This window comes from Pongo abelii, chromosome 11 (genome assembly GCF_028885655.2).
Source record: "Pongo abelii isolate AG06213 chromosome 11, NHGRI_mPonAbe1-v2.0_pri, whole genome shotgun sequence".
Taxonomy (NCBI): domain Eukaryota; kingdom Metazoa; phylum Chordata; class Mammalia; order Primates; family Hominidae; genus Pongo; species Pongo abelii.
Window position 1 is genome coordinate 54,815,875 of NC_071996.2, and position 26,589 is coordinate 54,842,463.

The 26,589-nt window shown below is 40.8% G+C and overlaps 1 protein-coding gene across 11 annotated transcripts in view; it reads left to right on the forward strand.

Moving 5' to 3' along the window:
* Positions 1 to 26,589, forward strand: part of FMNL2 (formin like 2) — a 313,912-nt gene that overhangs the window by 54,248 nt on the left and 233,075 nt on the right. The window lies entirely within an intron of this gene.

Sequence of the window (26,589 nt, forward strand, 5' to 3'; positions counted from 1 at the left end):
AAAAAAAGAAAGAAGTGCTGATTTATTTCCTCATTTGTGATGCCAAATTGTAAAGATTAAGGTAATTGTTCTGTTAAGGTATGAAAATAAACGACTTATAAGAGACAGAGGCAGATAGGATATTGGCAACCTTCACACCCTAGTTTGAAAGGTACTGGCCTTTCTTGGCTGTGCTGAGGCATGAATAAATGCTATAGCAATAGTAACCACACCTTTGTTGTGTTTTATTTCTTCAATTACCATCTGTTGTTGCAGCTTTTAGCTAAAGCACAGCTTCCCGAACTTCCAACTTGAATCATAGCACTGTGTCTTGGTGAATTGATTCTAGAGGTGGAAGTTAGTGTCTTAAATTTGATGCAGTCACATATGCCTTTTGGGTGACTTCACTTTGAATCCTCAAAGGATGACTTAGAGAATGCCAAATAAACACCCTGGCAACTGGTAATGACCTTCTGGGAGATTCTGACAGATTGAGGTTTCACAGCAAACACAGATAAAAGACAATTTTTCAGAAAACAATGGCGAAGGAACTGAGTAAGTAAAGCATAACTGAAGGCAGTAGAGATAGTTGAGTGGAAATGCATGGAGAGCTGGGAGGAGTGGAGTTCACCAGCAAATGTGTCTTGTGTATCTGGCTGGGAGGTGTAATTGGGATGGAGAAAGGAAGGGCAGCATGCAGGAAGGCATGTGATAGGAATAGAGCTGTGTGCCAGGGGTGGCAAGTTGACTCTGTTGGTTGGTACCAAGAGTTTGTGTTACTGTAGTTAGACAGAGTTAGTTTTTGTTCTGAATGAGACACCGACTTTCCCATATTTCCTGATAGGGGTTTTGAATATAGTGACTTGAAGCAAGAACAGTTATTGGAACTATGGTATCGGATTTCCTGAAGGTTACATTATTCATTAATAATAATGTTGCTCTTTGAGCCCTTAAAATTGGCCTTTTTCTAGACTCCTAAACTCTATATGTTCTTAATGAAATAACGCTGGCTAGAGCCCTTACCAAACCCTGACCAGAAACAGTGAATTAAAAGATACAGAAGACTGGGAGCTAGAAATTTTTTTTTTTTCAAACCCATATTGTCTCGAAAACATCTACCTTAGGATCTATTCACATCCTTATTCACATGCCAACTCCTTGATTCATTTGCAAGATTGCCACCCTCCTTGCTATTTATGATAATTCATTCTTTAATTTCAAATTTTTGAGCTATTTTCATATTGTTTAAATGAGGTTCTCTACCTACCCAACATGGTAGCTATTTGCCTAGTATCTTAGTTGTACCTAAACATTGTGGAAGTTGGTTTCTTTTATAAATTTAAAATGTTTGGCTTTTCAAACCCCTGTTTTCTCATCTTCCTTTGTCAGAGTTCTGTTTGAGGTGACCAAAGCCACTTGGATCCTGATTTAGTGGATGATTTCAGTGAAATTAAGACTTTGGGATTGACTTTTCTCTCCCCCCACTCATCACAGTGGGAATGCATTTTTCATCTTTTCTGTGGGGTGATTTGGAGAATGACTGAGATGGTTATTCCTTTTTTCCTTCTGTTTCAGTCTGTTTTGTGCTGCAGTGACAGAATACTTGAGACTGGGTAATTTATAAGGAACAGAATTTTGTTTCTCACCGTTCTGGAGGTGACCGGGAAGTCCACGATCGAGGTGCCAGCATTTGGTCTGGGAGGATTTGGTGAGGGCCCTGGCCCTCTTGCCGCATCCTTATCTGGCAGAAGGCGTAAGGGCAAGTCGTCCAAATGCGGAGTGAAGCCTCTTTTATAAGAGCCTTAATCCCATTGAGAGGGAGAAGCCATCATGGCTTAATCACCTTTAAAGGCTCCACTTGTAAATACCATCACTTTGGCAACACCTAAATTTTGGAAAGGACACATTCAAACCATAACACCCCCTGTCACCTATTGTCTGCCCTCCTTTTGGGAGTGGGCAGTGGTGCTGACTGACAGATGAATCCTCCAGGCTTCCTTGCCCTCTGGCTTCTAACGGATTGGCCAAGGGGGAACTTAAGGAGAGCTAAGAGTGGGAGGGGAGAGAGCTGCCAGTCGCCATATCTCTTCTCTCTGCCTGCTTCTCTGCTGCAGTTTTGTCAGTGGCTGTGTCCCACCAAGAAACCACTCCTGCCTGGTGGGTCCTCTTTCAGGCCTCCAGCAGGTTACTTTCCTCTCCTTGATGCTTCGAGTCACTTTCTACCTGAATGCCCCTTGTGGTATCCTTCACCCTTCCCTCATCTTTGTAAATAGTCCTTCAATCAGATGTCTTCATTGAAACTATGTGAGTTGCCTCTATGTAGTACATGTAAGATACTGTTAATTAAAAGTACAGGTAAGACACTGTGGTATCAACACTTTAATATGAGGAAACACATAGCACATTAAATGTACATGATTATAAGATATGTCTTAAGTTCAGATACATTAATACTTAGAAACAACACCCATGACTCTTAAAACAGAGGGAAACCTATGAAATTGCTACTGGTTTTTCATTGTGTTAAAGATACTATAATAAATGTCTTTATTTATAAACTTGCCTATATTTGAGATTATGTCTGTAGGATAGATGAGAAGAGAGTTATGGACATTTTCTTTTTTTTTTCTTTGTCTTTTTTTTTTTTTTTTTTTAAGACAGAGTCTTGCTCTGTTGCCCAGGCTGGAGTGCAGTGGTGCGATCTTGGCTCACTGCAACCTCCGCCTCCCAGGTTCACGCCATTCTCCTGCCTCAGCCTCCCGAGTAGCTGGGACTACAGGCGCCCGCCACCAAACCCGGCTAATTTTTTGTTTGTATTTTTAGTAGAGATGGGGTTTCGCCGTGGTCTCGATCTCCTGACTTCGTGATCCACCCACCTCGGCCTCCCAAAGTGCTGGGATTACAGGTGTGAGCCACCGCGCCCTGCCGAGTTATGGACATTTTCTAAGACTTGTTTCTTTTTGCCGCATTGCATTCTAAAAGGGTAAAACATATTTAGAGTGCCACCTGCAGCTTCTTAGCTCTTGTTTGACTGTCCCCCTGACAGCAATGTGTGTTGACTTTTCCACAAATCTTTCCTAATCTGATAGGCCAAAGAGAGCCTTTCCATTTGGAAGTGAAAGTGAACATTTTCTATTTTATTAACAGGTTGTATTTTTCTTTTACTTTAAAAAAATCTCCTTTGCCTATTTATTTATTGGGTCTTACTGTTTTTCATATGCATGAGCTCTTTGTGTAGTAGGTCAGGGGTTAGCTAACTTTTTCTATAAAGGACCAGATAATAGACGCTTCAGGCTTTGTGGGTCATACAGCTTCTGTAGGGTGAAAGCAGCCTTAGACAATAGGCAACTAATGAGGATGGCTGTGCTCCCATATGGATGCTGAGATGTGAGTGTTATATAGTTTTTATATGCCCTGGAGTATCATTCCTCTTTATTTTTTTCAACCATTTAAAAATGTAAAAACCATTCTTAGCTCACGGGCTGTAGAAGAACAGGAGGTGGGTTGGATTTGATTAGTGGGCCATAGTTTGCTGACCCTTGTAATAGGTGATAACTCATTTAATTTGTTTTGACTATTTTCCTCACTTCCTTTTTTAGATAAATTTTTTAGGCCTACAGAAGTTTGAATTTCTTACAACATCGAATTTTAAATTTCTGGCCATTTTTGTCATGATTCTGAAAGTTAGAATGTTCTTACGATCATATCCAAAAATACACGACTTAATTTTAGCTTTGGAGACAATGTTTTTTAAAGAATTCGCTTTTATTCATGTGGAATTCAGTTGTGTATAGTGTGATTTGGAGGTCTAAATTTAATTTTTTTGCAAGCAGCAAACCAATTGTGGGTTGTTTTTGAATCCTCCTGGTTAGTACTGGGTTCACTAACTGTGCTTTGGGTACCTTTGATTCTAGATTTACAGCATGATAATTTTCCCACTTTTCATTTATGTTCAAGAAGTATGGTACCAACCTGTGACATGAGTTCCTCTTAGTTCTTCTTGGCTCATCTGTTTCCATATGAGCTGGCATTCACAGGAAATTCAGAACTCTTACAGGCATAATATTAATAGATACATGTGGAAAGAGTTGTTCTCTGACAAAAAAAAAAGTTTGAGTTTTTTTTTGTTTTTTTTTTTAATGAAGAATGACAACTTGATCTCCCACACTAGGAAAGAAAGGTGCAATTAATAGTTTATATTACATAACATTAACTGTTGGTTTTTTTTTTTTTTTTTTTTGGCCTTTGGAAGATATACTCAAATTTGTGATAAGTAAAATGACTTATTTATCACAGGTTACCATATAAGATTGGACAAGAACGATCTTTTGTTTCTAGTCTTTTAGGTTGTTGAAGTGACCTAAAATGTAATTTGAGGATAAGCAAAACCCTGATCTGCTGAAAATTACAAAACCAAATTTGCAGGCATGGCTTTCTTGCTCCTGAGACTGAAAAATTTGTCTGCTCCCAATTCAGTTGACTATAAAGAATAGATAGCATGCTTTTATTTTCTGACAGCACTAAGAGTTATTCCTGCTGAACCAGGAATGCTGTTAGTGTCAAGGATGGATTTGCCTTAACTTATTTTTCCACAAAGCTGTAATTTTAAAAAAATCTGTTAACATTTCTTTGTAATTCTTTGGTTCACAGTAGACAGTCCCACTGCAGAAGTCCTGCTCCGGTCAGCCCGTATTTCCAGTGAGAGTGTTCTTTCAGAATTGGAAATGTCTGTATGTTCAACTGGGTTGCCATGGTGCTGTGGGACATGAGGTGGCAAACCCTACACAAGAGTTAAAAAGAGATGAGTAGTGCTTAGGATACAGATTACAGAAAGTACAGCTTGCCATCAAGTTCTAGGCAAGAGATAGAACTAAATGTCTTACTCCTAAGAGGAAAAACTTCATTCCAAGGGACATTGGGTTTAGATGAGATTCATTGTTAGATTATGCCTCAGATGGCCTGTTAGCTTTCCTAGGAAACTTGTTCCCATTTTGTGTCTCCACAATGGTTCTCAGCTACTATCTGGACCAGTCCCTTAAAATTAAAAGTTAAATTAGATGTGATGTGATTTGAAATTTGAAACCTATGTTTTTATTTAGCTAGACTACAATGGTACACTTAGAATTTTTGTTCAACTTCCCCACCCAATATGAATTTGGAGAAAAACAAGAATGACTAAAAAATCAGCAGGCTCACATGAAATTGAGAGGACGGTTTGGAAATCTCCTTGAATTTCTTTTTGTAAGCCAAATTTATTTTTATAAGCCTTTAACGGAAGACAGTTTGTTCTTTGGGTAATTGGCCCAGGCTTTATCCTCCTCTTTCAAATATGCTTCGACCAAATACCCAACTGTGAGATGAATAGGATAAATGAAGTTGGGAGTTGTAGAGTGGTGGGGGTGGGTGGGCCGGGGGGGTGGTGCGGCAGGCAAAACAGTCATGTGGAATCTTTTGTTTCATTTTTAAAATAATTCTTAAGAGCTGCTGTCTTTCAACAGAGTCAGAAAGTCCTTGCTTAAGCGTATTTGTCACTATAGAGAGTGAATGGGATTCTGAATTCTTTAATGTGGTTCTGTAAATGTAAGTCTTGTTGTTTAATCACGGCATTTCTGCAAAAATGAACTCCTGCACCCACATCCCTCCCCCTCTCCTTTATTTTAGTGTCTTAGAACTCAGCTAAGCATTTGAACAGTCATTGCTAAGTGTTTCCACATTGGGGGAACTGGAAGAACTTGGCTGGATAGAATTCTGATTTTCACGGGAGGGAATTAGTTTTCCATTTTCTGCCTTAGAAGTCATGTACTATACTTGCTCTTTGGGCTGAACTGACTTGAAAAGTCAAACAGGAATGAGTCTAGCTACTAAATTTAGAGAACTGATTGGTAATTTCTTGATCTAATACAGTGGGCAGTCTTGTCATTGACCAGTTATTTATTTCAATGTTTGCCAAACCTAGAATGAAATCCAAGGCTGCTGCTTAACCCTCTATAGCTCTGGTAGTTCATTTCTACTTCTGCTCATTTCCGAAGATAACATGTATCCAGAGAGCCTGTGAGGTCCTGGCTTAGATGAGTCCTGCATATCAGGGCAAACTTCCATGCCTCTGGACATCTTTCACATTTCAGACATTGTCTTATTTCTTTTTCTTATCCAGTTAACAAGTATGTTTTTATTTAAGTCAGGCTTTAAGTCTCCCCTTTCTCCCCTCTCCCCTCCTCAAGGGAGATTTAAAATAAGTGGGAAATTACTTTTTGTATAGGTGTTCTTTTTTCTTAAATTCATGCTCATGTGACTTTCCACTTGCCATTTAGAGTAACAGTTATTCAAAGAGCATTACCTAAATTCCATCATTAAGAAAAAAACTTATGCCCCTGCTCTGCTTCTTCACCCCTCATCATTATTTTTAAAGCTCTCTAAATGCCTGTCTTGCTTAAAGAATCATAAGACTATGGAAGTAGAATGCACTTGGCATGTTGTTCACTATTCCATGAATTTGTAGACTAAATATATTATTTTTGTGGCTCATCTAGAAGATGTTGTCATCCTTTAAAATTGCAATTAACATTATTGTAAAATTCGTTGATGGAAAAAGATCTATTAAGGTTATGTGTATTTTGGATTTAATGTTGCTTTACTTAAGGATGTTAGGGTTCACCAAATCCTGCTTTGCCTGGGATATGCAGGGAGGAAAATTGAGAAGAAATCTTTTTTTTTTCCCATTAATAAATGAAAGAACTTCAATGTGAAGAATTTTAAAAAGTCACAAGCACAGATGGTTCACCTGGCTAATTTTCAAGGAAACTGGATGAGCATAATGTAGGTGGGGAAGACTTAGGGAAATTATTCGGATAATTCAGTTCCTTTCCTTTTATCTGTCTGAGCCAGTTAGGGGGAAAAAAATGAGGTTTTTGGATGTCAGAATTACCTCCTGGAATTTTTCATGCACTTTTCAGAATAAAAAACATCAAAAGAGAGAAATTAAATTTTCTAGTATGATTTAAGAAAATAAACAAAATGAGACATGCTGGGGAAAGTGATAGGACACTTTCAGGTTGTGAACCTCAGGGAGTTTCCTGGCTAAGACAGGTGGCTTGGAGTTTTCCCTCTTTCTCCTTCTCTCCTCCCTTCTACTTCACTTTTCTCCCCCTCTTCCTCCTTTTTTTTTTCTTTTATTTGCACACCCAGAAGCATGGACCTTTCCTTCTTTTGGTCCTTCTATCCATCAGGGTCAGGTCTTTCAAGATAAGTGGACACAATACCACTAAATCTGTAAACTTCTGATTTGTATGTCATTCTTCTCTGTGAGCCAGCGTTGTCACAGTTTAAAAAAATAAAAGCTTCGGCTGGGTGCAGTGGCTCACACCTGTAATCCCAGTACTTTGGGAGACCAAGGCAGGCGGATCACCTGAGGTCAGGAGTTCAAGACCAACTTGACCAACATGGCAAAACCTCATCTCTACTAAAAAATACAAAAACTAGCTGGGCATGGTCGCAGGTGCCTGTAATCCCAGCCTTCGGAGGCTGAGGCAGGAGAATTGCTTGAACCTGGGAGGTGGAGGTTTTGCAGTGAGCCGAGATTGAGCTGCTGCACTCCAGCCTGGGCAACAGAGTGAGACTCCATCTCAAAAAAAAATAAGAATAATAAAAATAAAAGCCTCAGCATATTGTCCTCTGGCCTGCGAACTTGCTGAAATATTATTCCGTGTTGTATCCCCCAGGCTATGTTGCTGTCCAGCCTGTGAATAAGGCAAATTCCATATTATGGAGGTAGTGGGCTGCGTGAAAAGAGCACAGATTTTTTATATGATGAGTTATACGACTTGAGGCTAAGTACCTAATTTGTAAGTCTTCATCTGTAAAATAAGAATAATGTCTAGTTCAAAGAGATGCGAGAATTACAAATTCTCCTATGTAAGATGCTTTATATATTGCTTGGTATACTTGGTAGGTCCTCAAGAAATGCTTGTTTCTTTTCTGCTAGGTCTCTAGTAATTGGAATTTTGGATGACTAAATTAACATTCAACTGATTTTTTGAGCAATTAATATGTAAGGCTTTTCTAAGTCCTGAGGGGGGTAAAACATGAATGATAGGTAGCATTTGCATGCACAGGCACTGTTTTAAGCCATGTGTACATTTTATCTGGCTTTATCTTCTATACACAGTTATGAGATATGCATCATTATCTCCAGTTTATTGATAAAGAAATAGTATAGAGGATTGATTTATCTGAGACCACACAGCTAGTAAGTGGTACAGTTGGCTGAGGCAGAAAGAGAAACTGATACATGTAATACAAGGCATAAGATGGTACTTATTTTTAAAAAGGGTAAACATGACCAGATGATTGAGAAGAGAAGGCAATTGTATTTGGTTTGGGTAGGAAAATTAGGACAGGCTTCAGGGAGAAGGTGTTATTTGAGCTGGGCATAGAAGGAATTGAGTGTTTTGTGGAGAGACAGACATGGGAGCCCAAGAGAGAAGAATGTGGTGGCCATGGAGACAGGAGCACTTGGGTGCTGCCCCAGAGCAGCAGACAGCTTCGCTGGCTTTCTGAAGAATACTGGATGTGTGATAACCAATCCCAGAAGCTGCCCCTGGACCCTGAGCTGGTGCTGGGATCCCAGACCTGAGGTCGGGTTTGAGGGTGAGGCTTCCTCTGCCCAGGGTTGCCACGTGGCAGTGGTGGAGGCTGAACATTGACAGAGAAGTGAAATCAGAAGGTAGGTGACTAATCCAAATAAAAGTTGTGGATCTGAGGGTGGAGGAGTAGAAGGTGGCAGCACAGGATGAGGGAGGATGTTTGAAACGATGGTTGAAAGGGGGAAGCCTAGAGAAGTTTCTGAGCCCCGGATGGTCTCTGCTGTGCCTTTTTAATAGATGCTGGTCCCTGTGGACGTGGGTGAGGGGCAGCTCATTAAGTATTTTCTTCATAGTATTGAAAGGAAGTAGGAGACAGAAGCCAGGATGGGGAACCTGAGGTGGGGTGGTGGACGCGTGGGACCTACCTGCCAGTGTCAAGGTGGAGGTGGAAGGATTTGATAGGCTGTTGACAAGTTTTTTTTCTGGAGTTGGCAGTGAAGTAGTGACATAATGGGGATTCTGCTTGAGGAAGATTGATCTGCCATTTGTATGGGGATGGATTAGGTCATTTAGACTTTAGGGAGGGCACTTGTGTTGGTGCCTCTACACCTTGGGGCAGAATTCGTAAGGCTTTGCAATCGATTCGATTGAGAGGCTGGGAAATGAGGAAGCAGTTAAAGATGACCTTAATGTCTTTAATAGTGTTTCTATATGTATTCGATATTTGGGTGAGTTCTATGTGGCAGGCAGAGTGCTAGCTACTGGATGAAGAGTGCTGAGCAAAACTGTGTGAGTAGATAGGTGGGGAGGAAGTAGAATGAGAGTGGCTCTTGGGTTTTGAACCTGGTCATGGGGAAAGTGGTGTGACATTTACTGAAACAGGACAGGCAGCAGAGGAGTCGGCTTAGAAGCCCTGATGTTGCATTTTGTTTTGATGAGTTGAGTTTGAGGTTGATCACGTGATCACGGCAAGTGATCAGTCATAAAATTAGACATCTTGGACAGAGATTGGAGATGGCAACAGATAGAAAGTGGGTTGAAAAACAAAGAATGGGCCGGGCGCAGTGGCTCATGCCTGTGGTCCCAGCACTTTGGGAGGCCGAGGCGGGCGGATCACTTGAGGTCAGGATTTAAGACTAGCCTGGCCAACATGGCGAAACTCCGTCTCTAATAAAAAATACAAAAAGCAGCTGGATGTGGTGGCACACGCCTGTAGTCCCAGCTACTCTGTGGGCTAAGGCAGGAGAATCGCTTGAATCCAGGAGGTGGAGGAGGTTGCAGTGAGCTGAGATCGCGCCACTGCACTCCAGGCCTGGGTGACAGAGCCAGACTCGGTCTCAAAAAAAAAAAAAAAAAAAAGAATGCTCTTTTAGAGATTCAAGGGAAGCAGGCAGAGGATATGGCCTTATGAGCAAAACTTAAATTTTAGAGGGCAGAAGGAGATGCTGCAAAGAGTGTGGAGGAGGAATCAGTATAACTTGTATATTTCTACCTACCTGTTTTCTTGTGCAATTTGTTTCCTTTATGGCTTTAGAACAAGGTTTCTTAACCTTATTTATGCATTTGGGACCAGATAACTGTTATGTCATAGGTGTGTCCTGTGCTTTGTAGGATGCTGAGCGGCACCCCTGGTCCCTGCCCACTATATGCCACTGGGTAACAATGAGTAGCACTGCCTCTTCCCAATTATGTCAACCAAAAATGTCTATAGACTGCTGAATATACCCTGGGGGAGTAGTCACCCATAGTTGAGCCCCACTGCTTTAGGGGTAATGGTTTTGTAGTTTTCTTTCTTTTTTCTTCCCACATGTATCCTGCCCAAACCACAGCCAGGGAGGAATTGGAGGCAGGCAATGCCAGCAAAAGGGTTGAACCTTCATTTGGCTGCAAGCAGTTTGTGACTCAGTTCTCAATAAAGTTACGTGTAGGAAGATGTTGGGAATTATCCTGTGAAACAGTTTCCTGTACTAGGAGAAGTGTGAACTGGTAAGACTGTTCCATTGTAGCTCTCAACAGGCCTGGGCCTGTGATATGACTGCATTTATGGACACTGGGGTGGGATGGAGTAGAGGAAATTTTAGCTCTGAAAGTTTGGGGAATTTATCAGTTTCAAAAAGTATTATTTTACAGAAGTCCCTATGTAGTTCTTCAATGCTTTTAGGAGAAGCTATTAATTTAAATTTGTCCTGTCAAAGAAAATAAATGTGTGTCCTAATAAAGGTCCCTAAAAGTTCACGTTGGACATCTCACCCCTCCAAATGAAGTGACACAGGAGGCATACACAGTCCTAGTGGTTTCTGCATACCTGGCACACTGCCTTTTCACCTGGTGGATGCCCATAAGTTACTTGAGTTGAATTGAAATCCTGCCTGTCATTTATGCTTGAAGAATTCTTCCTTTTTGATCTTGAAAGGGGAAGGAGAAGTGCTTGGAGGCAAAAAGCTTTAATCTGTGCAAAATATCAAAGAATAAGTTCATGACTATGTCAGCGGCATTCACAGTTTCATTTGAAATCTTTATTTAGAGATTGGCCATGGATTTGGGTGTGCTTGTTAGGTCAGTGGAGGGGAGGCTGTTGATTCAGGTTGGGGCTTTTTTCCATTTCTTAGAGTTCTCCAGGTGCTCCTCTCCTGCCTTTGAGCCTAAAGTTCATTTCTGACAGGTGCTTGATGAAGTGGTTATTATAATCAGTTTGGCCTAATACGCTATTCATAAAACTTGAAAATTGACCAAAAAGAGAGAGGCAGAGAAAAAAACTGAACTATTTTTAGGTAGTTTCAGATGTTGTGTTTAATCTTTTTTTTTTTTTTTGAGACGGAATCTCTCTCTGTCACCCAGGCTGGAGTGCAATGGCGCAATCTCAGCTCACTGCAACCTCCGCCTCCCGGGCTCACACCATTCTCCTGCCTCAGCCTCCCGAGTAGCTGGGACTACAGGTGCCCGCCACCACGCCCGGCTAATTTTTTGTATTTTTAGTAGAGACGGGGTTTCACCATGTTAGCCAGGATGGTCTTGATCTCCTGATCTCGTGATCTGCCCGCCTTGGCCTCCCAAAGTGCTGAGATTACAGGCGTGAGCCACTACGCCCGGCCGTGTTTAATCTTTTAAAAGCCCATAAATGCTAGGGGTTGTTCTCATCTGTAAATAGTGGTGAAACATGAAGATATGAACAGGTGTGCTCTAAGTCAGAGGGTGGAGTGGAGGGGAACCTGCATGAAGTATCTTTCCTTAGCAGGCCAGGCACATTCCCTGCTATTTTTGGGGAGCGGGCTCCAGGATCCTTTCCCTCTTGGAAAAGAGCAGAAAGTGCCAGTTGGGTCTCTGGTCACTGAATAAAACTGACCTACCCCTCTGAGTGTGGCCCAGCTCTTAACAGGAGCAAACTGAGACCTCAACTGAATTCTGCCTTCAAGATCTTTTGTGATGTTTACTGGTCCATGAGGACAGGAAAGCGAGGGTAGGAAGGTGCAAGGACAGATAGTTGCTGCCAAAATGCATTTGGCCAGGTTCATTCATCTGCTCTCCCTTGCACACAGCTCTCTCATTCCTTCCTCTTTGACTTTTTTAAAAATAAACTTTTTGTTGTAGTATAGTTTCAGATGTATGGGAAAAATGAGGCTATAATGCAGAGAATTCCCACATACCCTGTATCTAGTTTCCCCCATTATTATCTTAAGTTAGAATGGTATGTTCATCACACTTAGTGAGCCAATACAGGTACCTTAGAATTAGCTAAAGTCTGTGCTTTATTCATCTTTCCTCAGTTGATACTTAATGTTCTTTTTCGGTCCGGGAATCCCATCCAGGATGCCGTGTCACATTTAGTTGTCGTGGAGCCCCAGGCTATTTTTGGTTGTGACAGTGTCCCAGACTTTCCTTGCTTTTGATGACCTTGACAGTTTCGAGGAGTACTGGTCAGGTGTTTTGTAGAATACCCCTCAATTGAGATTTGTCTGTTGTTTTTCTGTGGTGATTCAACTGGGGTTGTGGATTTCGAGGGGGAGGATGACGGAGGTAAAGTGCCATTTTCATCACATATCAGTGTGACTTATCACATGGTGATCCTTATCACTTGGCGGAGGTAGCGTTTGCCAAGTTTCTGTACTGTAAACTTAAAAAAAAAAAAAAAAAGCCCCACAAAACTGTAAAAACAACAACCAAAAACCCGAACAGCTCTGTCCTCTTCAGAAGGACATCACTGTGTACAGCGTACACTTGAGGAGTGGGACGTTGAGAGAGGAGGATCTATGTAAGTTATTTGGAATTCTTCTGCCTGAGAGATTTGTCTCTTCTTCCCTATTTACGTATTCAGTCATTTGTATCAGTGTGGACTCATGGATGTTTTTATCCTTTGGATTAGAATCTAATACTGCTTTATTTTGTTTGAATCGTTTCAGCTTTGACCATTGGGAGCTCCTTACTTGGCTTCTGTGTCCCTTTATTGGCATACACTCATTTTTTTTTTTTTTTAAGTACTTCCTTTCTGGCACCACCGAATTCCTCTTTGACTTTTTATGTGCCTTTGTAATGCTTTCTGCCTGGTGTTGGAGTAGTGACAGATCACATACGTGGTGGCCTGAAAGCTGAGGTTTTGGTCTCAGCTCTGCTGGCCAATTCACGTCACCTTTGTGACCCTGTTGTCTCTAAAATGATCTTTAGCTAATAGAATTATAAGAAATAAATGTAGGGCCGGGCACAGTGGCTCACGCCTGTAATCCCAGCACTTTGGGATGCCAAGGCGGGTAGATCATGAGGCCAAGAGATTGAGACCATCCTGGCCAACATGGTGAAACCCCCTCTCTACTAAAAATACAAAAATTAGTTGGACATGGTGGTGAGCCCCTGTAGTCCCAGCTTTTTGGGAGGCTGAGGCAGGAGAATTGCTTGAACCCAGGAGGCGGAGGTTGCAGTGAGCCGAGATCACATAACTGCACTGCAGCCTGGTGACAGAGCGAGACTCCGTCTCAATAAATAAATAAATAAATGTAAAAGGGCTTCACACATTGGTTATCAGTCCATGGCCCCCCTCCTTTTTTTTGGACATTGAAGCACATCTTCAGACTTCTATCTCTGGGTCTTCCTGCAGCCCCACAACATGTTTATTGAATGAATTAATGCATCTTCAATGAATGTAACTGTTACTACTGTGTATCATCAGTTTGTTCAATTAAATACATATCAATGGACAAGCTTTTCCTTTCGTACATAAACATTTTGTTTTTTGGTTATCTTGTGTCTCCTCACATCCCATAGCATTGCAGTGGTTCACAGGCACTTAACAGAGAAAGGGGACACCAAGCTGAATTTAAACAGAAAAAATAATGAAATATACATCATCTTTGGGGATAATGTCATTTTCTGTTTCTTTGTACAACTTGAGCCCTCAGAATTACTCATAATGGGGTGTTTGTGTCATCTGATTGCCAATGATGGCTGAGTGAGTGAGTGAATGCATGTTTGGAATGACCTGGAATTCTGATGTAGGTAAGGGATTCAGAAGGATTATGTTTAGATTAATTTTTCTGCAGAGTTCTCCAGCAGGGTCCTAATCAAAAATTGGTGTTGGTGGCGGTGGCAGTGGCAGCAGTATTAAACACAACAAAGGCAGAATGGATCCTTATTTGCATCATTCAATCCAGTGGGTGCTGTTAGCTACCGTCCTAGAGTGGGTGTGGAATAAATTATATGTATAAAATTTTTTTGAGAAGAGGAGGATGAGCTGGTCACATGTGGCATTTTCTCACATGTTAAAATAACATGAGATGGAGAACATTGTGTGTTGATGTCTATCTACAAGTTGGTTTTTGTCTTAAGATAAGCAGAGCCTCCCTACAACAGGCCCTGAGTACTGCATCACCTTCCTCCAGTTTGAAAAACTGACAGGGGTTCTTACCAGTCTTTGTTAATTCCTGTCTCTGGAAAGAATGGTTGGTAAAGGCACATCCGTTTTCTGACATGTTGAGAAAGAAAGGATACATGCTTGGGAACAGAAGTTGAGGCTGTAAATTGTTGGTGGTCTTACTAGTATTGGAAGGCTGTTTTATCCCTGGCATCTAGCTGCTTGTATGGACGTTGGGGTTCTAGAAATAAGTTTTTACTCCTTTGGCTATAATGAGCTGGGCATTATCATTAACTGGAAGGCTGGATTGGAAAGGTTTGGGAAGCAGAGGTCCTTCTGACATTCAATCCATCTTCCTTTCTGGTCTTTTTTGGAGCAGATTTTTCTTCTGTGCTCTCTAGGAAGCTGATGTGGTTCCTGTCCTCCAACTGACCAGTACCTAGAATGTCAACAGAATGACTCATGTCCCCAACATCCTGTCCTTGTTCTGGAGAAAGGGAACTGTTTGCCTTTGGAAAACACAGTGCTTACCTCTGGAAAAACCCCAAAGCAAGCATTGCTTCAACACAGTTTTCCTTAAAGCTCTTGTGATGTCCTGTGATTTTTTTTCCTTGTGACTTTTTGTAATGAAAGTGTTGGTTTTCCTGTGTCTACCTTGCATGCCAGGTGATTGAGAATTAGGGAGCTTTAGGTGTGGAAAGGACCCTAGAGACCAACTGGTCCAACTCCTCTTTATGGTTTTAGAAACAAAGGCCAAGTTGAAGTAAAGTGACTTGAGATCTAGAAACTGGTCAGTGATAATCAGGACTAATTAGTACCTAGGTCTCCTGATTCCTGGTTCTGGGTCTTTGATTTTTATGGTTTGCAGTAGGATTTTGAACAGTTCACTCGGCTGCCTTATTGGAAGTTCTATCTATGCAGAATGATATTGATATGGGTGGATATTTAAAACTACATATATTATAACATAGTAAAGTCTTTAAGAATACATGATATACATTGAGTTGTTATTCAGAAGCTAGGGGGATGTAGAAGAGTAAGAATTCTGATTTTCAGGACATTCTGTGATAATTTAGCCTTAAGACAGATTTTGGGCAAGTTATATATCTCTTGTGACTACTCAAAATGAGGCTGGATTAGATTAGTTTCTTTTGTTGTTTCAGGCTCCGAAATGTTATGATTCCCTATGTCTATAAGTGTATGCTGCACATTTTTTTTCCCTTCAGTAGTAGAAAATGTCTGCAATGTGGTTAAATCCTTATTCTTTAATTTCAATATTATAGAATATGGGTTTCATGTAATTTACATTCATGTTGTTTTTCTTGTCAAAGAGGGAACTGAGATAGTTATCTAATGTGTTCAGTAGCATTCTGAGTGGAGAGAGAGAGCTATAGTGTAAGCTTGAACTTGAGCAAACATTAGCACTCTGTTAGGTTACAATTGGTGTTAACAGTAGAGAAAAAATCAGAGGAAGAGGAGGAAAGAGATTGGTGTGTGGGAGCTATGGCCCATCATTTTATTATGGGCTTCTTCCCCTTTTGAGTGACTTAAATGATGTGATTGAAGATATTTGATAGCTCCATCAAGATGGTAGTCTCAATTCCTTCTACAGCCCACACTTTCTCCTCCTAGATTTGAATTGTTATGATAGTAGCATAATTTTTGACAAATGGTGTTTGTGTGGAAGTCTAACTTTTATCTGAGTTGAGTCATTGCTTTTGTTATTATCACCTCCATTTTACAGATGAGCAAATTTAGTCTGAGAGAATTTAGGTTGCTTGCCCCTAATCTTATAGCTGGCATAAGAATCTCAAACGCGTCTTTTTGGCTTCAGAGTTCCTACTCTTAACCATATGACCTTCCAGGCACCACGTACTGTTCCACTTTAAGTCTGAGATGTTTCATTTACATTTTGTTCTTACTGATTTAGAAAAGTTTATTGTTTTCATTTTCTTACATTACTTCCTGGTGCCTGGCATAGGACTATAACTGAAACATTTTTATAAATGATTTAAAGGTATTGAATGTGATGAACTGGAAAAGAAGAAAAAAGCTTCCTGAGTCACCCAGACTTCATCCTGGCTCTGTCACTTTGTAATCTTGAGGGGAAAGATTAACTTCTCTAAGCATCAGTTTTCCCACCTGAAAAAGTCAGGAAAATATTATTTTCCATACTGGGTTGCTGGGACAATTAGAAACAGAGCATCTGAAAACTCTTTGCATAGTGCTTGAGGTAATTAATGAGTGTTTGTCATTATACTTATGTTGATGTTAAATTAACATCTTAAAGAACTCTAAAATATTTTTCACTTTCTGTTTTTGTTTTTTTTTTCTTTCCCCCGAGGCTTGAGAATGTCATTTCCTCTAAATGCCTGCCACCCTCAGGGAGTTCTAGTAATAGGGTGAACATAACATCAATGGAATATAAGGAGTTACTATTAGCAGATACTATTTGTTTCCCTTTTCATTTCTTTTTTTACAGTCATTTGGGAGAAACTCTTCCAGCCCTGGGCAATGCGGTGTGTCAGCGTCTGCCTTTCTGCCGGCTCCTGACAGCGCCTCCCTTCAGGGGTGTGGGTGGAGCTCTTCATGCCTGCCTGCCTCCTGCTCACATTTCTCATTTCACTGGAAAAGTCCCCAAATCTTTTTGTGTGCTCACTTGTGGCCTAGTAGCCAGAGTGGCTCGTGCATTAAATGAAGAGGAACCTATGTTTCTTCTCTTGCTTTTCAGCGTTTTGGCTGAATTTTGAATTTTTATCTGCCCCATTGAGTCTGTTGGCTCTGGCTGCTGCTGTACCAAGCCCTCTTTCTGGTGTTCATAAACCAATGAGAGTACAATTTCATGGCCTGGGTCAGGCTTGTTTGTTGGTTTCATCTTAATTAGAAACAAACCTCTTTATCTTCCCTTTTCTTCATCTTCCAGGGAGAAGTGGATTTTCTAGGCTGAGCAAATTAATCATAGTGGTGTCTAATAAAAAAAATCACCATTGTAGTACCTGGCACACAGTAGGTACTCAGTAGCTGAAAGAAACAGTTCCTGTAGCTCTTCCAAGGTATCCAGCATTTTGTGCAGGTAGGCTGGGGGCTGCTGAAGGATCTGTTTGTAAAAGATGAGAATTAGCTTAAGTAACTTGGGTTGGAAAAGTCACTCTGCCTTCTGAGTGACATATGGGGGCTGGAAGGTGGCAGAGAACAGGGTTGGAGAGTTTCTCTGGTAGGTGGATTAGTGTTGTTCCCAGCTCAGAATAAGGTACATATTTGAAAGTTACTTAACATAGAGCCTTGGATTCTTCCTGTAGGATAATAGATATTGAGTAGTTGTGATAAGTAATCATATGTAACACTTAGGTCTTTTTATCTTCAAAGAACTTTAAAAAAAAAACACTTTTAAACACAATGAATTCTACCTTGTATCTTTATCGTAGCCCTAATGTTCTCTTCTGTGTCTTTGTCGTATTATGTTTCTTAGGACAATTAGCATTTTCTTCCCCCTTGTCTGTTTTTCCCAAGCTATAGCAGAGATTAAATAAATTTAGGAGTTGTGTGTGAGATTTTGTTTCTCCTTGAAATACAGATGCTCCCAGACTTATGGGTTTTTTTTGCCCTGATAAACCCATTGTAAATTGAAAATGTTGACAATATTGTAAGTCAAAAATGCATTTAATATAGCTACCCTATGAAACCTCCTAGCCTAGACTACCTTAAACATGCTCAGAACACTGACATTAGCCTACAATTGGCAAAACCATCTAACACAAAGCCTATTATAATAAAGTGTTGAATATCTCATGTAATTTATTGAATACTGTACTGAAATTGAAAAAACAGAATGGTCGTATGGGTACTGGAAGTATGGTTTCTACTGAATATATATCGCTTTTGCACCATTGTAAAATTGAAAAATTGAAAGTCAGGGACCATCTGTAGTTCTGTCAGTATGGGTGAAATGCTTGCTGTGCAGTGCATTGATTTCTAAAGTCAATCCTTAGCAGATACTTTAAAACAACAAACAACTAGAAGTTTCCTGGTTAAGAGGGAAGAAGGGTTTGCAATTGGCTTCATAAATTTCTTCTCAGGCTTTTAAAGTTATGAGTCAAGAACCTTCAAAGCAGTGCTTGTAGGTGCATCCTTTCCTTCCTCACCCCATATTTCATTTATATAACAAGATACTCCAAAGATGCTCCAAAGAAATAAATTCCAAATGATTTTGGAATCATTGGTACAGCAGCAGTATAATTCCAAATGATTAGCTCAAATCCGACTGCCACATTCAGGGCTTAAAAAAAATTCTCAATTGCTGTGAGGGATTAGAAAAATGGCAGCTGGCAAAAATGCCTTCAGTATAAAGATGATAAGACACCACTTATTAATTCTTTATATAAGCAATGGTTTTTTTTTGGTGAGGATATGGAGAAAGGTAATAAAATCATGGTCTCTGCTGTGGGTAAAACTAGTTTGAGAGCCCCTCCCCTGCTGCTTTTTTCAGAAGTTTAAAAAGGAGGTCAGGAGCAGAGAGTTAGTTTCCCTGACTGGGGGAAGTTAAGGAAAGGAGTGTGACTGAGGTCATGGAGAAGGCATGGTGAAGTTTCACAGTCTTGTGGATAAGTTTCCCATTTGATATGGGATATAGTTGAGAGTTACATCAAATGGAGTTGCCACCAACATGACTGCTAATGGTGACTCTGGGTACAGAGGACATGGCATAGTAGTACAGTTATGCAGTAATCAGACCCTGATTAATGATGATGCTGATGATGGCATTGATAGTTTATGGAGAACTTTGTATGTGTTTTTCCCCCATTTAATCCTTACAGTCACCATTTTCAGATGGTAGCTGGGAGTAGTAGATAATTTTCCCAGGGTCATATTGCTTAGGGGCAAAGCTGGGATTTGTAACCATGATGCAATACTGCACCTGGTGGATGTAGTCAGGGTTATCAAAATAAAGAAAAATTGACCCAAAGATATATTTTAGAGGCAGAAACAATAATAGCTTAGTAATAGTCTAGGTGTGTGAACCTGAGACAAAATGAGTAGGAAAAAGATGGTTTTTAAGTGACAGTTTTGGAAAAGAAGCAACGGGGGTGGCAGGAATGAACAATACAGTTCTGTCTTGGTCATGTTTATGGACTCTTCTTCCTAGAGAACAGCCAATAGTCTTTCATCAGTGTTGATTTCATCTTTCAGCCTTCAGAAAACAGCTGTCAATCCAGGTGCTTGCTGTCGATGTGGAGCACAGGTGTGAACACAGTGCCTTTGTGCCAGGCTTTGGTCACATGTACAGGTGTTGACTCTAGCAGCAGACCAGTACCTACTCCCAGTGGAGCTCAAATTCACACATCACACCATCACGTTGTCTTCTCATTTAGCCAGTGAAATGATTGGCGTCTCACTGCAGCAGTACAGTGATAGTCATTGATTGACAAGACCTTCTCTGGGAAGGACTACATTTGTTCTGATTTCTCCAGATCAGACCTTTAGAACCAGGAGAGGAAGTCCATTCATGGTCAGAGTTCTTGCTGAGTCGATGTAGTATTCTGAAAGCTATTGTGCCAAGGCCCCAGGATTCTCAGACCTGGCAGAGCAACATGTAACTGATCCGATTTCTCACTGACTCAGGAGGAATGCTAGCTAAATCTTGAATTTGGTACTGTGACTTCAATAGTGGACCAGTCAAGGGCCTCACACCTGGTGGACCACCATCCCTTCACCCCCACCCCACCAATGTCTGTCTGTGCTTGGCTTTTCGGGCTCATGGTGAATGCTTGAACCTTTTTACTCTCTTAACATAAACTTATTTTTCTGGGTAAAAAAGTGAATCCTATCCCCATGAAGGATTTACTTGATTGAAATAAGACCCCCCTTGGGAGAGAAATATAAATGTTGTGAGCAGAGTGGCCTTAGGGCAGCTTGCTGACTTCCTAGAGGGGTCTTTGTGGGAGGAGGGCCCTGCTAGTTCCCTTTGCCCCGAGTTATTTCCCCTCTGTGCTTGCTATAGAATCACTAAGTGTACTGATAGCTCTTAATTCTAGTTAAAGAAGAGCAAGCCACCTGGTCTCTGAATTAGTTAGAGCAATACTCTTTAAAAGAAACATCCTCCTTTCCCTCCCTCTTCGCCCCCCAGCAAAATATTTCCTATTAGAAAAAACATATGAAGCCATTGGTTAGTTTTCACTTCCTTTCCTAAGGGATAGTCAGCTAAATATGCTGTCCTGAGAGAATTTGATAGAAGCAGATAAGATTTTTGATAAGAGTTGAAGAGAAATTCTGGGAAGGGAAGGTAAATTATACTCCTTAATAAAAGCCCGAACAAACAGCAGGCATAATTGGTTGTGTATTTGGGGGTGTGTGTGTCAGTGAATTGGTGTGTATTCTACATACCACCAGTGGGAGGAAGAATGCTGAAAAAAGAGAAGTAGGTGCTTGCTCAAGACAGGAAATATACCACTTCCCTTAGGAATCTGCCCATAGGCCATCTTTGCTTATCCATGCATTTCATTGGCAGTACTCTTCTGGAGTGAGAAGTGGTGTATGAAGTTGGTCCTAAAATCCACTCCTCCCATCTCCTTCCTAAGAGAAAGTTAACCCACTTTGGGCTAAGTCAAGAGCCAGCCAGTTATTTTTGCCCATCACTGTAAGTAGGATTACAGCTAACCTTAAATATTGGGGAAAAGTCCTGATCATTTGTTCATTCTATTAGCTAGGGCCAGGTGTTGTCACTGTCTCTAGCTCCACTTCCATTTCACTCCCATTACATCTCAGCAAATTCCTAGCACTCTGAACAGTGTATTTTACTTGAATGATTCCCGTGTGGCCAGACTTCTGGGAGCTGAGCACATGGTACTCTTTTATTGGGTGCCATAAGGTAACCTTGGTACCCTTTGGACATTCAGCTTTCCTTTGAGGTTATAGTTAATTCTCTGATGAACATTTAAGAGGGTAGGGCTTTGTGTTAGCTCTACTATGTAGCTTTTGTGATCCAGGGAGGTGTGACCCCATTGTGGTATTCCCACAGCTGAGATCATAAAAGCATCCCAAGTGTCATTTGGAAGCCAAACAGTAGGTTACAAACTCATTTTCGGTTAATCTCCCTCTCCCTAAGCTACTTCATCTCCTTGAATGCTGCTAACTATAAGCTTTTATTTCCTTTCCTGTGTTATCACTCATTAAAGCCTTCTCTGACCTGTATAAATGAGACTGGGTTTTTCCTCTTAATATTGTCTTTGAGCACTTGGCAGGTGGCATTTGGAGCCAGAGCCTGCTGAAGGTTGCCCTTGTGTATTGTTTTTATAAGCTAAATGAGAGGCACAGAAAGAATACCAAAAGATAGACTTTTTCCCTAGGGTAAGAGGAAAAAGGAGGATCAAAAATTTGCAGTTTATATATGAATCTTGTTGGAATGCCCTTTAGAGGGAATATTTTCTGATTCTGTCTCTTCTCCCTTCAGTCTTATATTTCCTCTTCCTTTCTTCTGTATATGCTATATATATATATCAATTAGAAAAAAATTGAAACAGGGCCAGGTATGGTGACTCATGCTTATAATCCCAGCACTTTGGAAGGCAGAGGTGGGCAGATCGCTTTAGCCCAGGCATTGAAGACCAGCCTGGGCAACATAGCAAGACACCATCTTTTAAAAAAAAAAATACAAAAATTAATCAGGTGTGGTTGTGTGCACCTGTACTCCCAGCTACTTGGGAGGCTGAGGTGGGAGGATCACTTGAACTCAGGAGGTGAGGCTGCAGTGAGCCATGATTGTGCTGCTGCACTCCAACCTGGGTGACACAGCGAGACCCTGTCTCAAAAAAAAAAAAAAAAAAAAGCTACACTGAAATGGAAATTATTTCCATATCTTTTCTTAACCAAGTAGTCAAGTATTTCTGTTGCCATTAGTTTGGACCATATGAACTTGCTGCTGTTATACGTCAGAAATGGTTGAATAGCAGCAATCTCATGGCTCAACCCGTTGAACCATTAACCCTAGGAGGCTTAATCAGCTAGCCCCTTTCTAACCCAGCAGATAGAAAACTATGACAAAACTATTTGACTCTACTTTGCTTCCTTCTTATCTTCCTCATCTTGAGGAGTTAACAGATATAAAACATAAAAGATATCATTGTAGGAGATTGGCAAGTCGAGGTGGCAGTTCTGGGGGTGGGCAGGCAGCAACAGACACTAGGACACTAGGACAATGAAACCCAGATTTTAAAACAAGGATACAATAGAGCCAGCCTCTGTAGAAATTAGTGTATTTATTCACCAGTCATTGTGTTTAGTTGTCTGAGCTACATTGTATTGTCCTTGAGGAGTAAGAATTGTGCTATTTTTCATTGCATTCCTGACATGCTTAAAAAAAATGCTGTTACAATCTACTGTGTGTAGTTGATTGATGCCGGGAAAGTTTGCTGCACCTAACAATGGTCTTTATCCGTGAAACACTCCATTGATACTTTTAGAACTCATTACTGCTAACCAAACAGTAGTGGTTTTATTACTATACTAATGGAGCCTGGTACTTGGAGGCTGGGGCATGGGGGAGGAGGAGAAGGTGGGGCAAGGAATGTGGGTAGGACTAGTGGATCCCTTTCCATGATTAATGGTGTCCCCCAGAAAAGTAGTCAGGCAGTTTCCAATAAAACAATGTGATAATCTAGATACAATGCAGGGTCTAATGTGCATATGCAAGGATGCACTAAATGAATTAGCCCTAACACGGAGGAACAAGGGCTTTCTAAATAAAGAATCAGCAAGACAGCAGAGTTTTCTATGGCCTTCTCCAATAAAGTGATTTGCTTTCCTAACACTGCATGGAGGCAAACAAATGAGTTGTGAAAGATATGGATACCGATGGACACAGCACCATGATAGGCTTGGCAGACTCCTCCTTGTGGGCAACAAGACAGACCCATGTGGTGACTTTTATTCCTCTTGCATGCTTTTTATGATGTACTTGAGTTGTTCTTCTTCCTCACTGTCTTTGTCTGTTTAAAAAGGATTTTTGTTTTTGGGTTATTTTGTTTGGAGTAATGCATCTGTTTACCATAAATGTGATTATTGATGTACACGAGCTTATGTTTGCCATCTTACAGTTTGTTTTCTATTTGATCTACCTGTTTTATGTTTTTTTTTTTCTCCTTTTTGACTTTGGATTAGGCACAAATTTTCAGTCCATTTTTCCTATCTCTGAACCTGCAACTACACAGTATTTTACTCTTCTTGTGGTTATCCTATAGATTATAGGATACATCTTTGATTTACTACATTCTAATACAGACTCTTTCACCTCTTTGTTTTTTGTATATTGCTTTCCTTTGGAAAAGCTCATGATTCTTAATGAATCTTAATTGGGGTAGAATGATGTTACCCTTATTTCCTACTTGAATCTCTCTCACAGTAGCTCTTACTTGCTGAACCTGTTTGTAACTAACTTTCATTAAAGTATCACTTGTCCGTGGACATGTGTTAGTCAGAAGGGGACATCCTCACTGCTGAGCTGTGAGCTCCCTAGAATAAAGATGGAAGCTTTCTGGTCTCCCGTTGAGGCTGAAAGCTCTTTCATAGCAAGGACTATCCTGTCTCTTTCTAATATGACATCTGGCCCACAGTAGCCCCTCAGTGGAGATTTGAATGACCAGGTCCACCTAAACCAGATGCCAGGGCCAACCTCAGAGTCAGGGTGTGAGCTGGAGAGTTCGAGCCCATTTTAGGTAAGCTCAAGTCTTTACAACTCTGCAGCTTCTACCAATCCTTCCTAGCTGTTTCTTTTGGATGAAGATGATGATTCTTTTCCTAACTCTGAGGTTGCCCTCTTTCATGCGCATTCACATTAACTGTCAGCCATACTTGTGTACCTCAACGCTCACTGGTTGCTGCCTGTAATACTCTTACAAAAGACTTAATGAAGTGATGGAGACCTTGGGTGTCTAGCAGCTGCCATTGTTTGTCAGGGGAATGTGAGACATATGTGTGGAAAGATCCCTGAGTTCCTCTTGGACTTATCAAAATATCACAAAATTCCAGTACAAAGTATCTTTCCACAGATTCAGCTGTGCTGTGGGTCACTAATACTTGGGTCATTTTAAGCTGTGGTGCAGAAGCCTACAGCAGAGGTGTGAATCTTCTTCACCATGGGAACTTTATGTCAGTTCTGATACATTAAAAAAAACAACAACAAAAAAACCCCAGGGATTGATCATGTTAATGTGAACACCCACCTCTCAGTGATGGAGGAGTTTTTGAATCATGCAGGTTCTTGGCTCGGAGACAGCATGGTCTATACAGAAGCAGCTTGGATTTGTCAAGACCTCAGTTCACCACCCAGCTCTGCTGCATTTTGAGTACCTGCGGGTAAATGACCTCACCTCTTCAGCCTTATCTGTACAATAGGGATGATAACACTCAGCTTACTTCACAGGCTTGTTGTAGGGAGAAGGTTATATATTGTTTCCTAAACCTGTTTTTGAAAACGGTGACTCACTCTACAGTTATGATTTGTGCCTTCTGTTTTCTCCTGCCTGATGTTTTCCATTTTGGCAACTTAGAATCTAGGTATACCTCAGGTAGAGCTTGCTGACACTGGTTTATTTTTGAGGTGGGTAATACTAATACTGAGTTCAAGAGAATTTTTTCCCCCCTCTGAACTATGCTATAGTTGGTATCTACTCCTAGGATATTAAGTTTGTTCCAAATAAGCCAGTTTTGGGCTCCATGCTATGCCATAGAAGTCAGAGGAGAGATAGTGCCACCTTTAAACATTGTAAACTTTCAGAGAAAAGTTTTTGCAAGATAAATTAGCAAGTTGTTTCTTCACCAAAGGGACACGGTTGATGTGAATTGATTCTCTGAAGAAATATTTACCATAGCTGCTTCTGCCAAAGTGAATGTGGTCACCAGGGCAACAATGGCAGCCGTCTTTATCCAGACAAGTGCAGGAGCTGAATTCAGATGCTCCTTCCTAGGGATGCCAGCTCATGTGAAGTTTGGCATGCAGGAAATGGATGTTCAGTGTTGGCCTCACTGAGTTTTGGAAAAACCCCACTTATTGGAGCATCTGCCAAGCATGGATGGAGGAGGGCTTTTCAGGATTGCAAAACTACTTCTAGAGAGACTGGTGAGTAGAGGGATAGTATTATGGACATACTGCTCATTTTCCAGAGGTACTATTGAAACTTTCTTCGGTAACCATAAGGGAAGAGGCAGAAGTCTTCTCATCTTACCAGGATGCCTATGAGAGCTGGAGGTTGCTGGTGAAAGAGGATACAAAGATACCTCCAGAGACAGAGCAGGGAGTGTGTGTACTTACCACATTTCTGGAATTGACTTGGGAAGTGGTGTTCACTTCTTTTATCAAAGCAAAACTAGTAACTAATAGTAACTACTGACTCATTTTTTTTTTTGTCTTCAGCTTTTATGAAGAATGAACTGACTTTCTAATTTCTATAAGAAACTGCACCAGAATTTATCCCCCACTGGAGAGGGCTGCTTAGATGGTTGGCAAAGCTTCCATAACATCTCAGTTTCTCTAACATTTGAAGTAAAAGACCAAAACTAGAATCAAATATGTTACTTCTTTCCATTGCCCAGCTGCAGCTTTTACAAATGCATCCAGTTGAAAGTGCCTGAATCTAGAGTTGTCCATGCTGACTTCTAGCCAGACCAGCCCAGTGGCACTTCTGTGATTTGGAGGAGACTTTCAATGAAATTAGATTGTAGCTGCTATATTTAACTTTTAATTACATGCTATTGGGATGTTTTAATTTCTAAAGTGTCACAGCCAAGGCATGAAAATGTGGGTCAAGTAGGCAAATGGAGTTAAAAATACAACAACATAACAAACTCTAACATCCACCAGTTGTGTCTCAGGTAATTAATTAGAGCAGCTTGTAGTTACTGACCTGTGTGGATGTTTCACTCCTCGGGAAGAATAGTCCCAGTGTCTTCTAGATTAGTGGACTGTTCCAAGGAGGGCTGAAATAAGTTTCAACTTGAATTTGTAGATCTGGATAGTCAAACCTTAACAATACAGGCAAAGGTTGTCCTCTGTGGGTATCTGCAGTGAATTACAATTCTGTGTTAACTTATACGCTATTAGTTATCCTAGTCTCATTAGGGAGCACGAAGTCACCTAAACAAACCATAAGGTAGCATAGACGTTCAAATCTGACATGTGCAAAGTTCCTTAAGCTAATT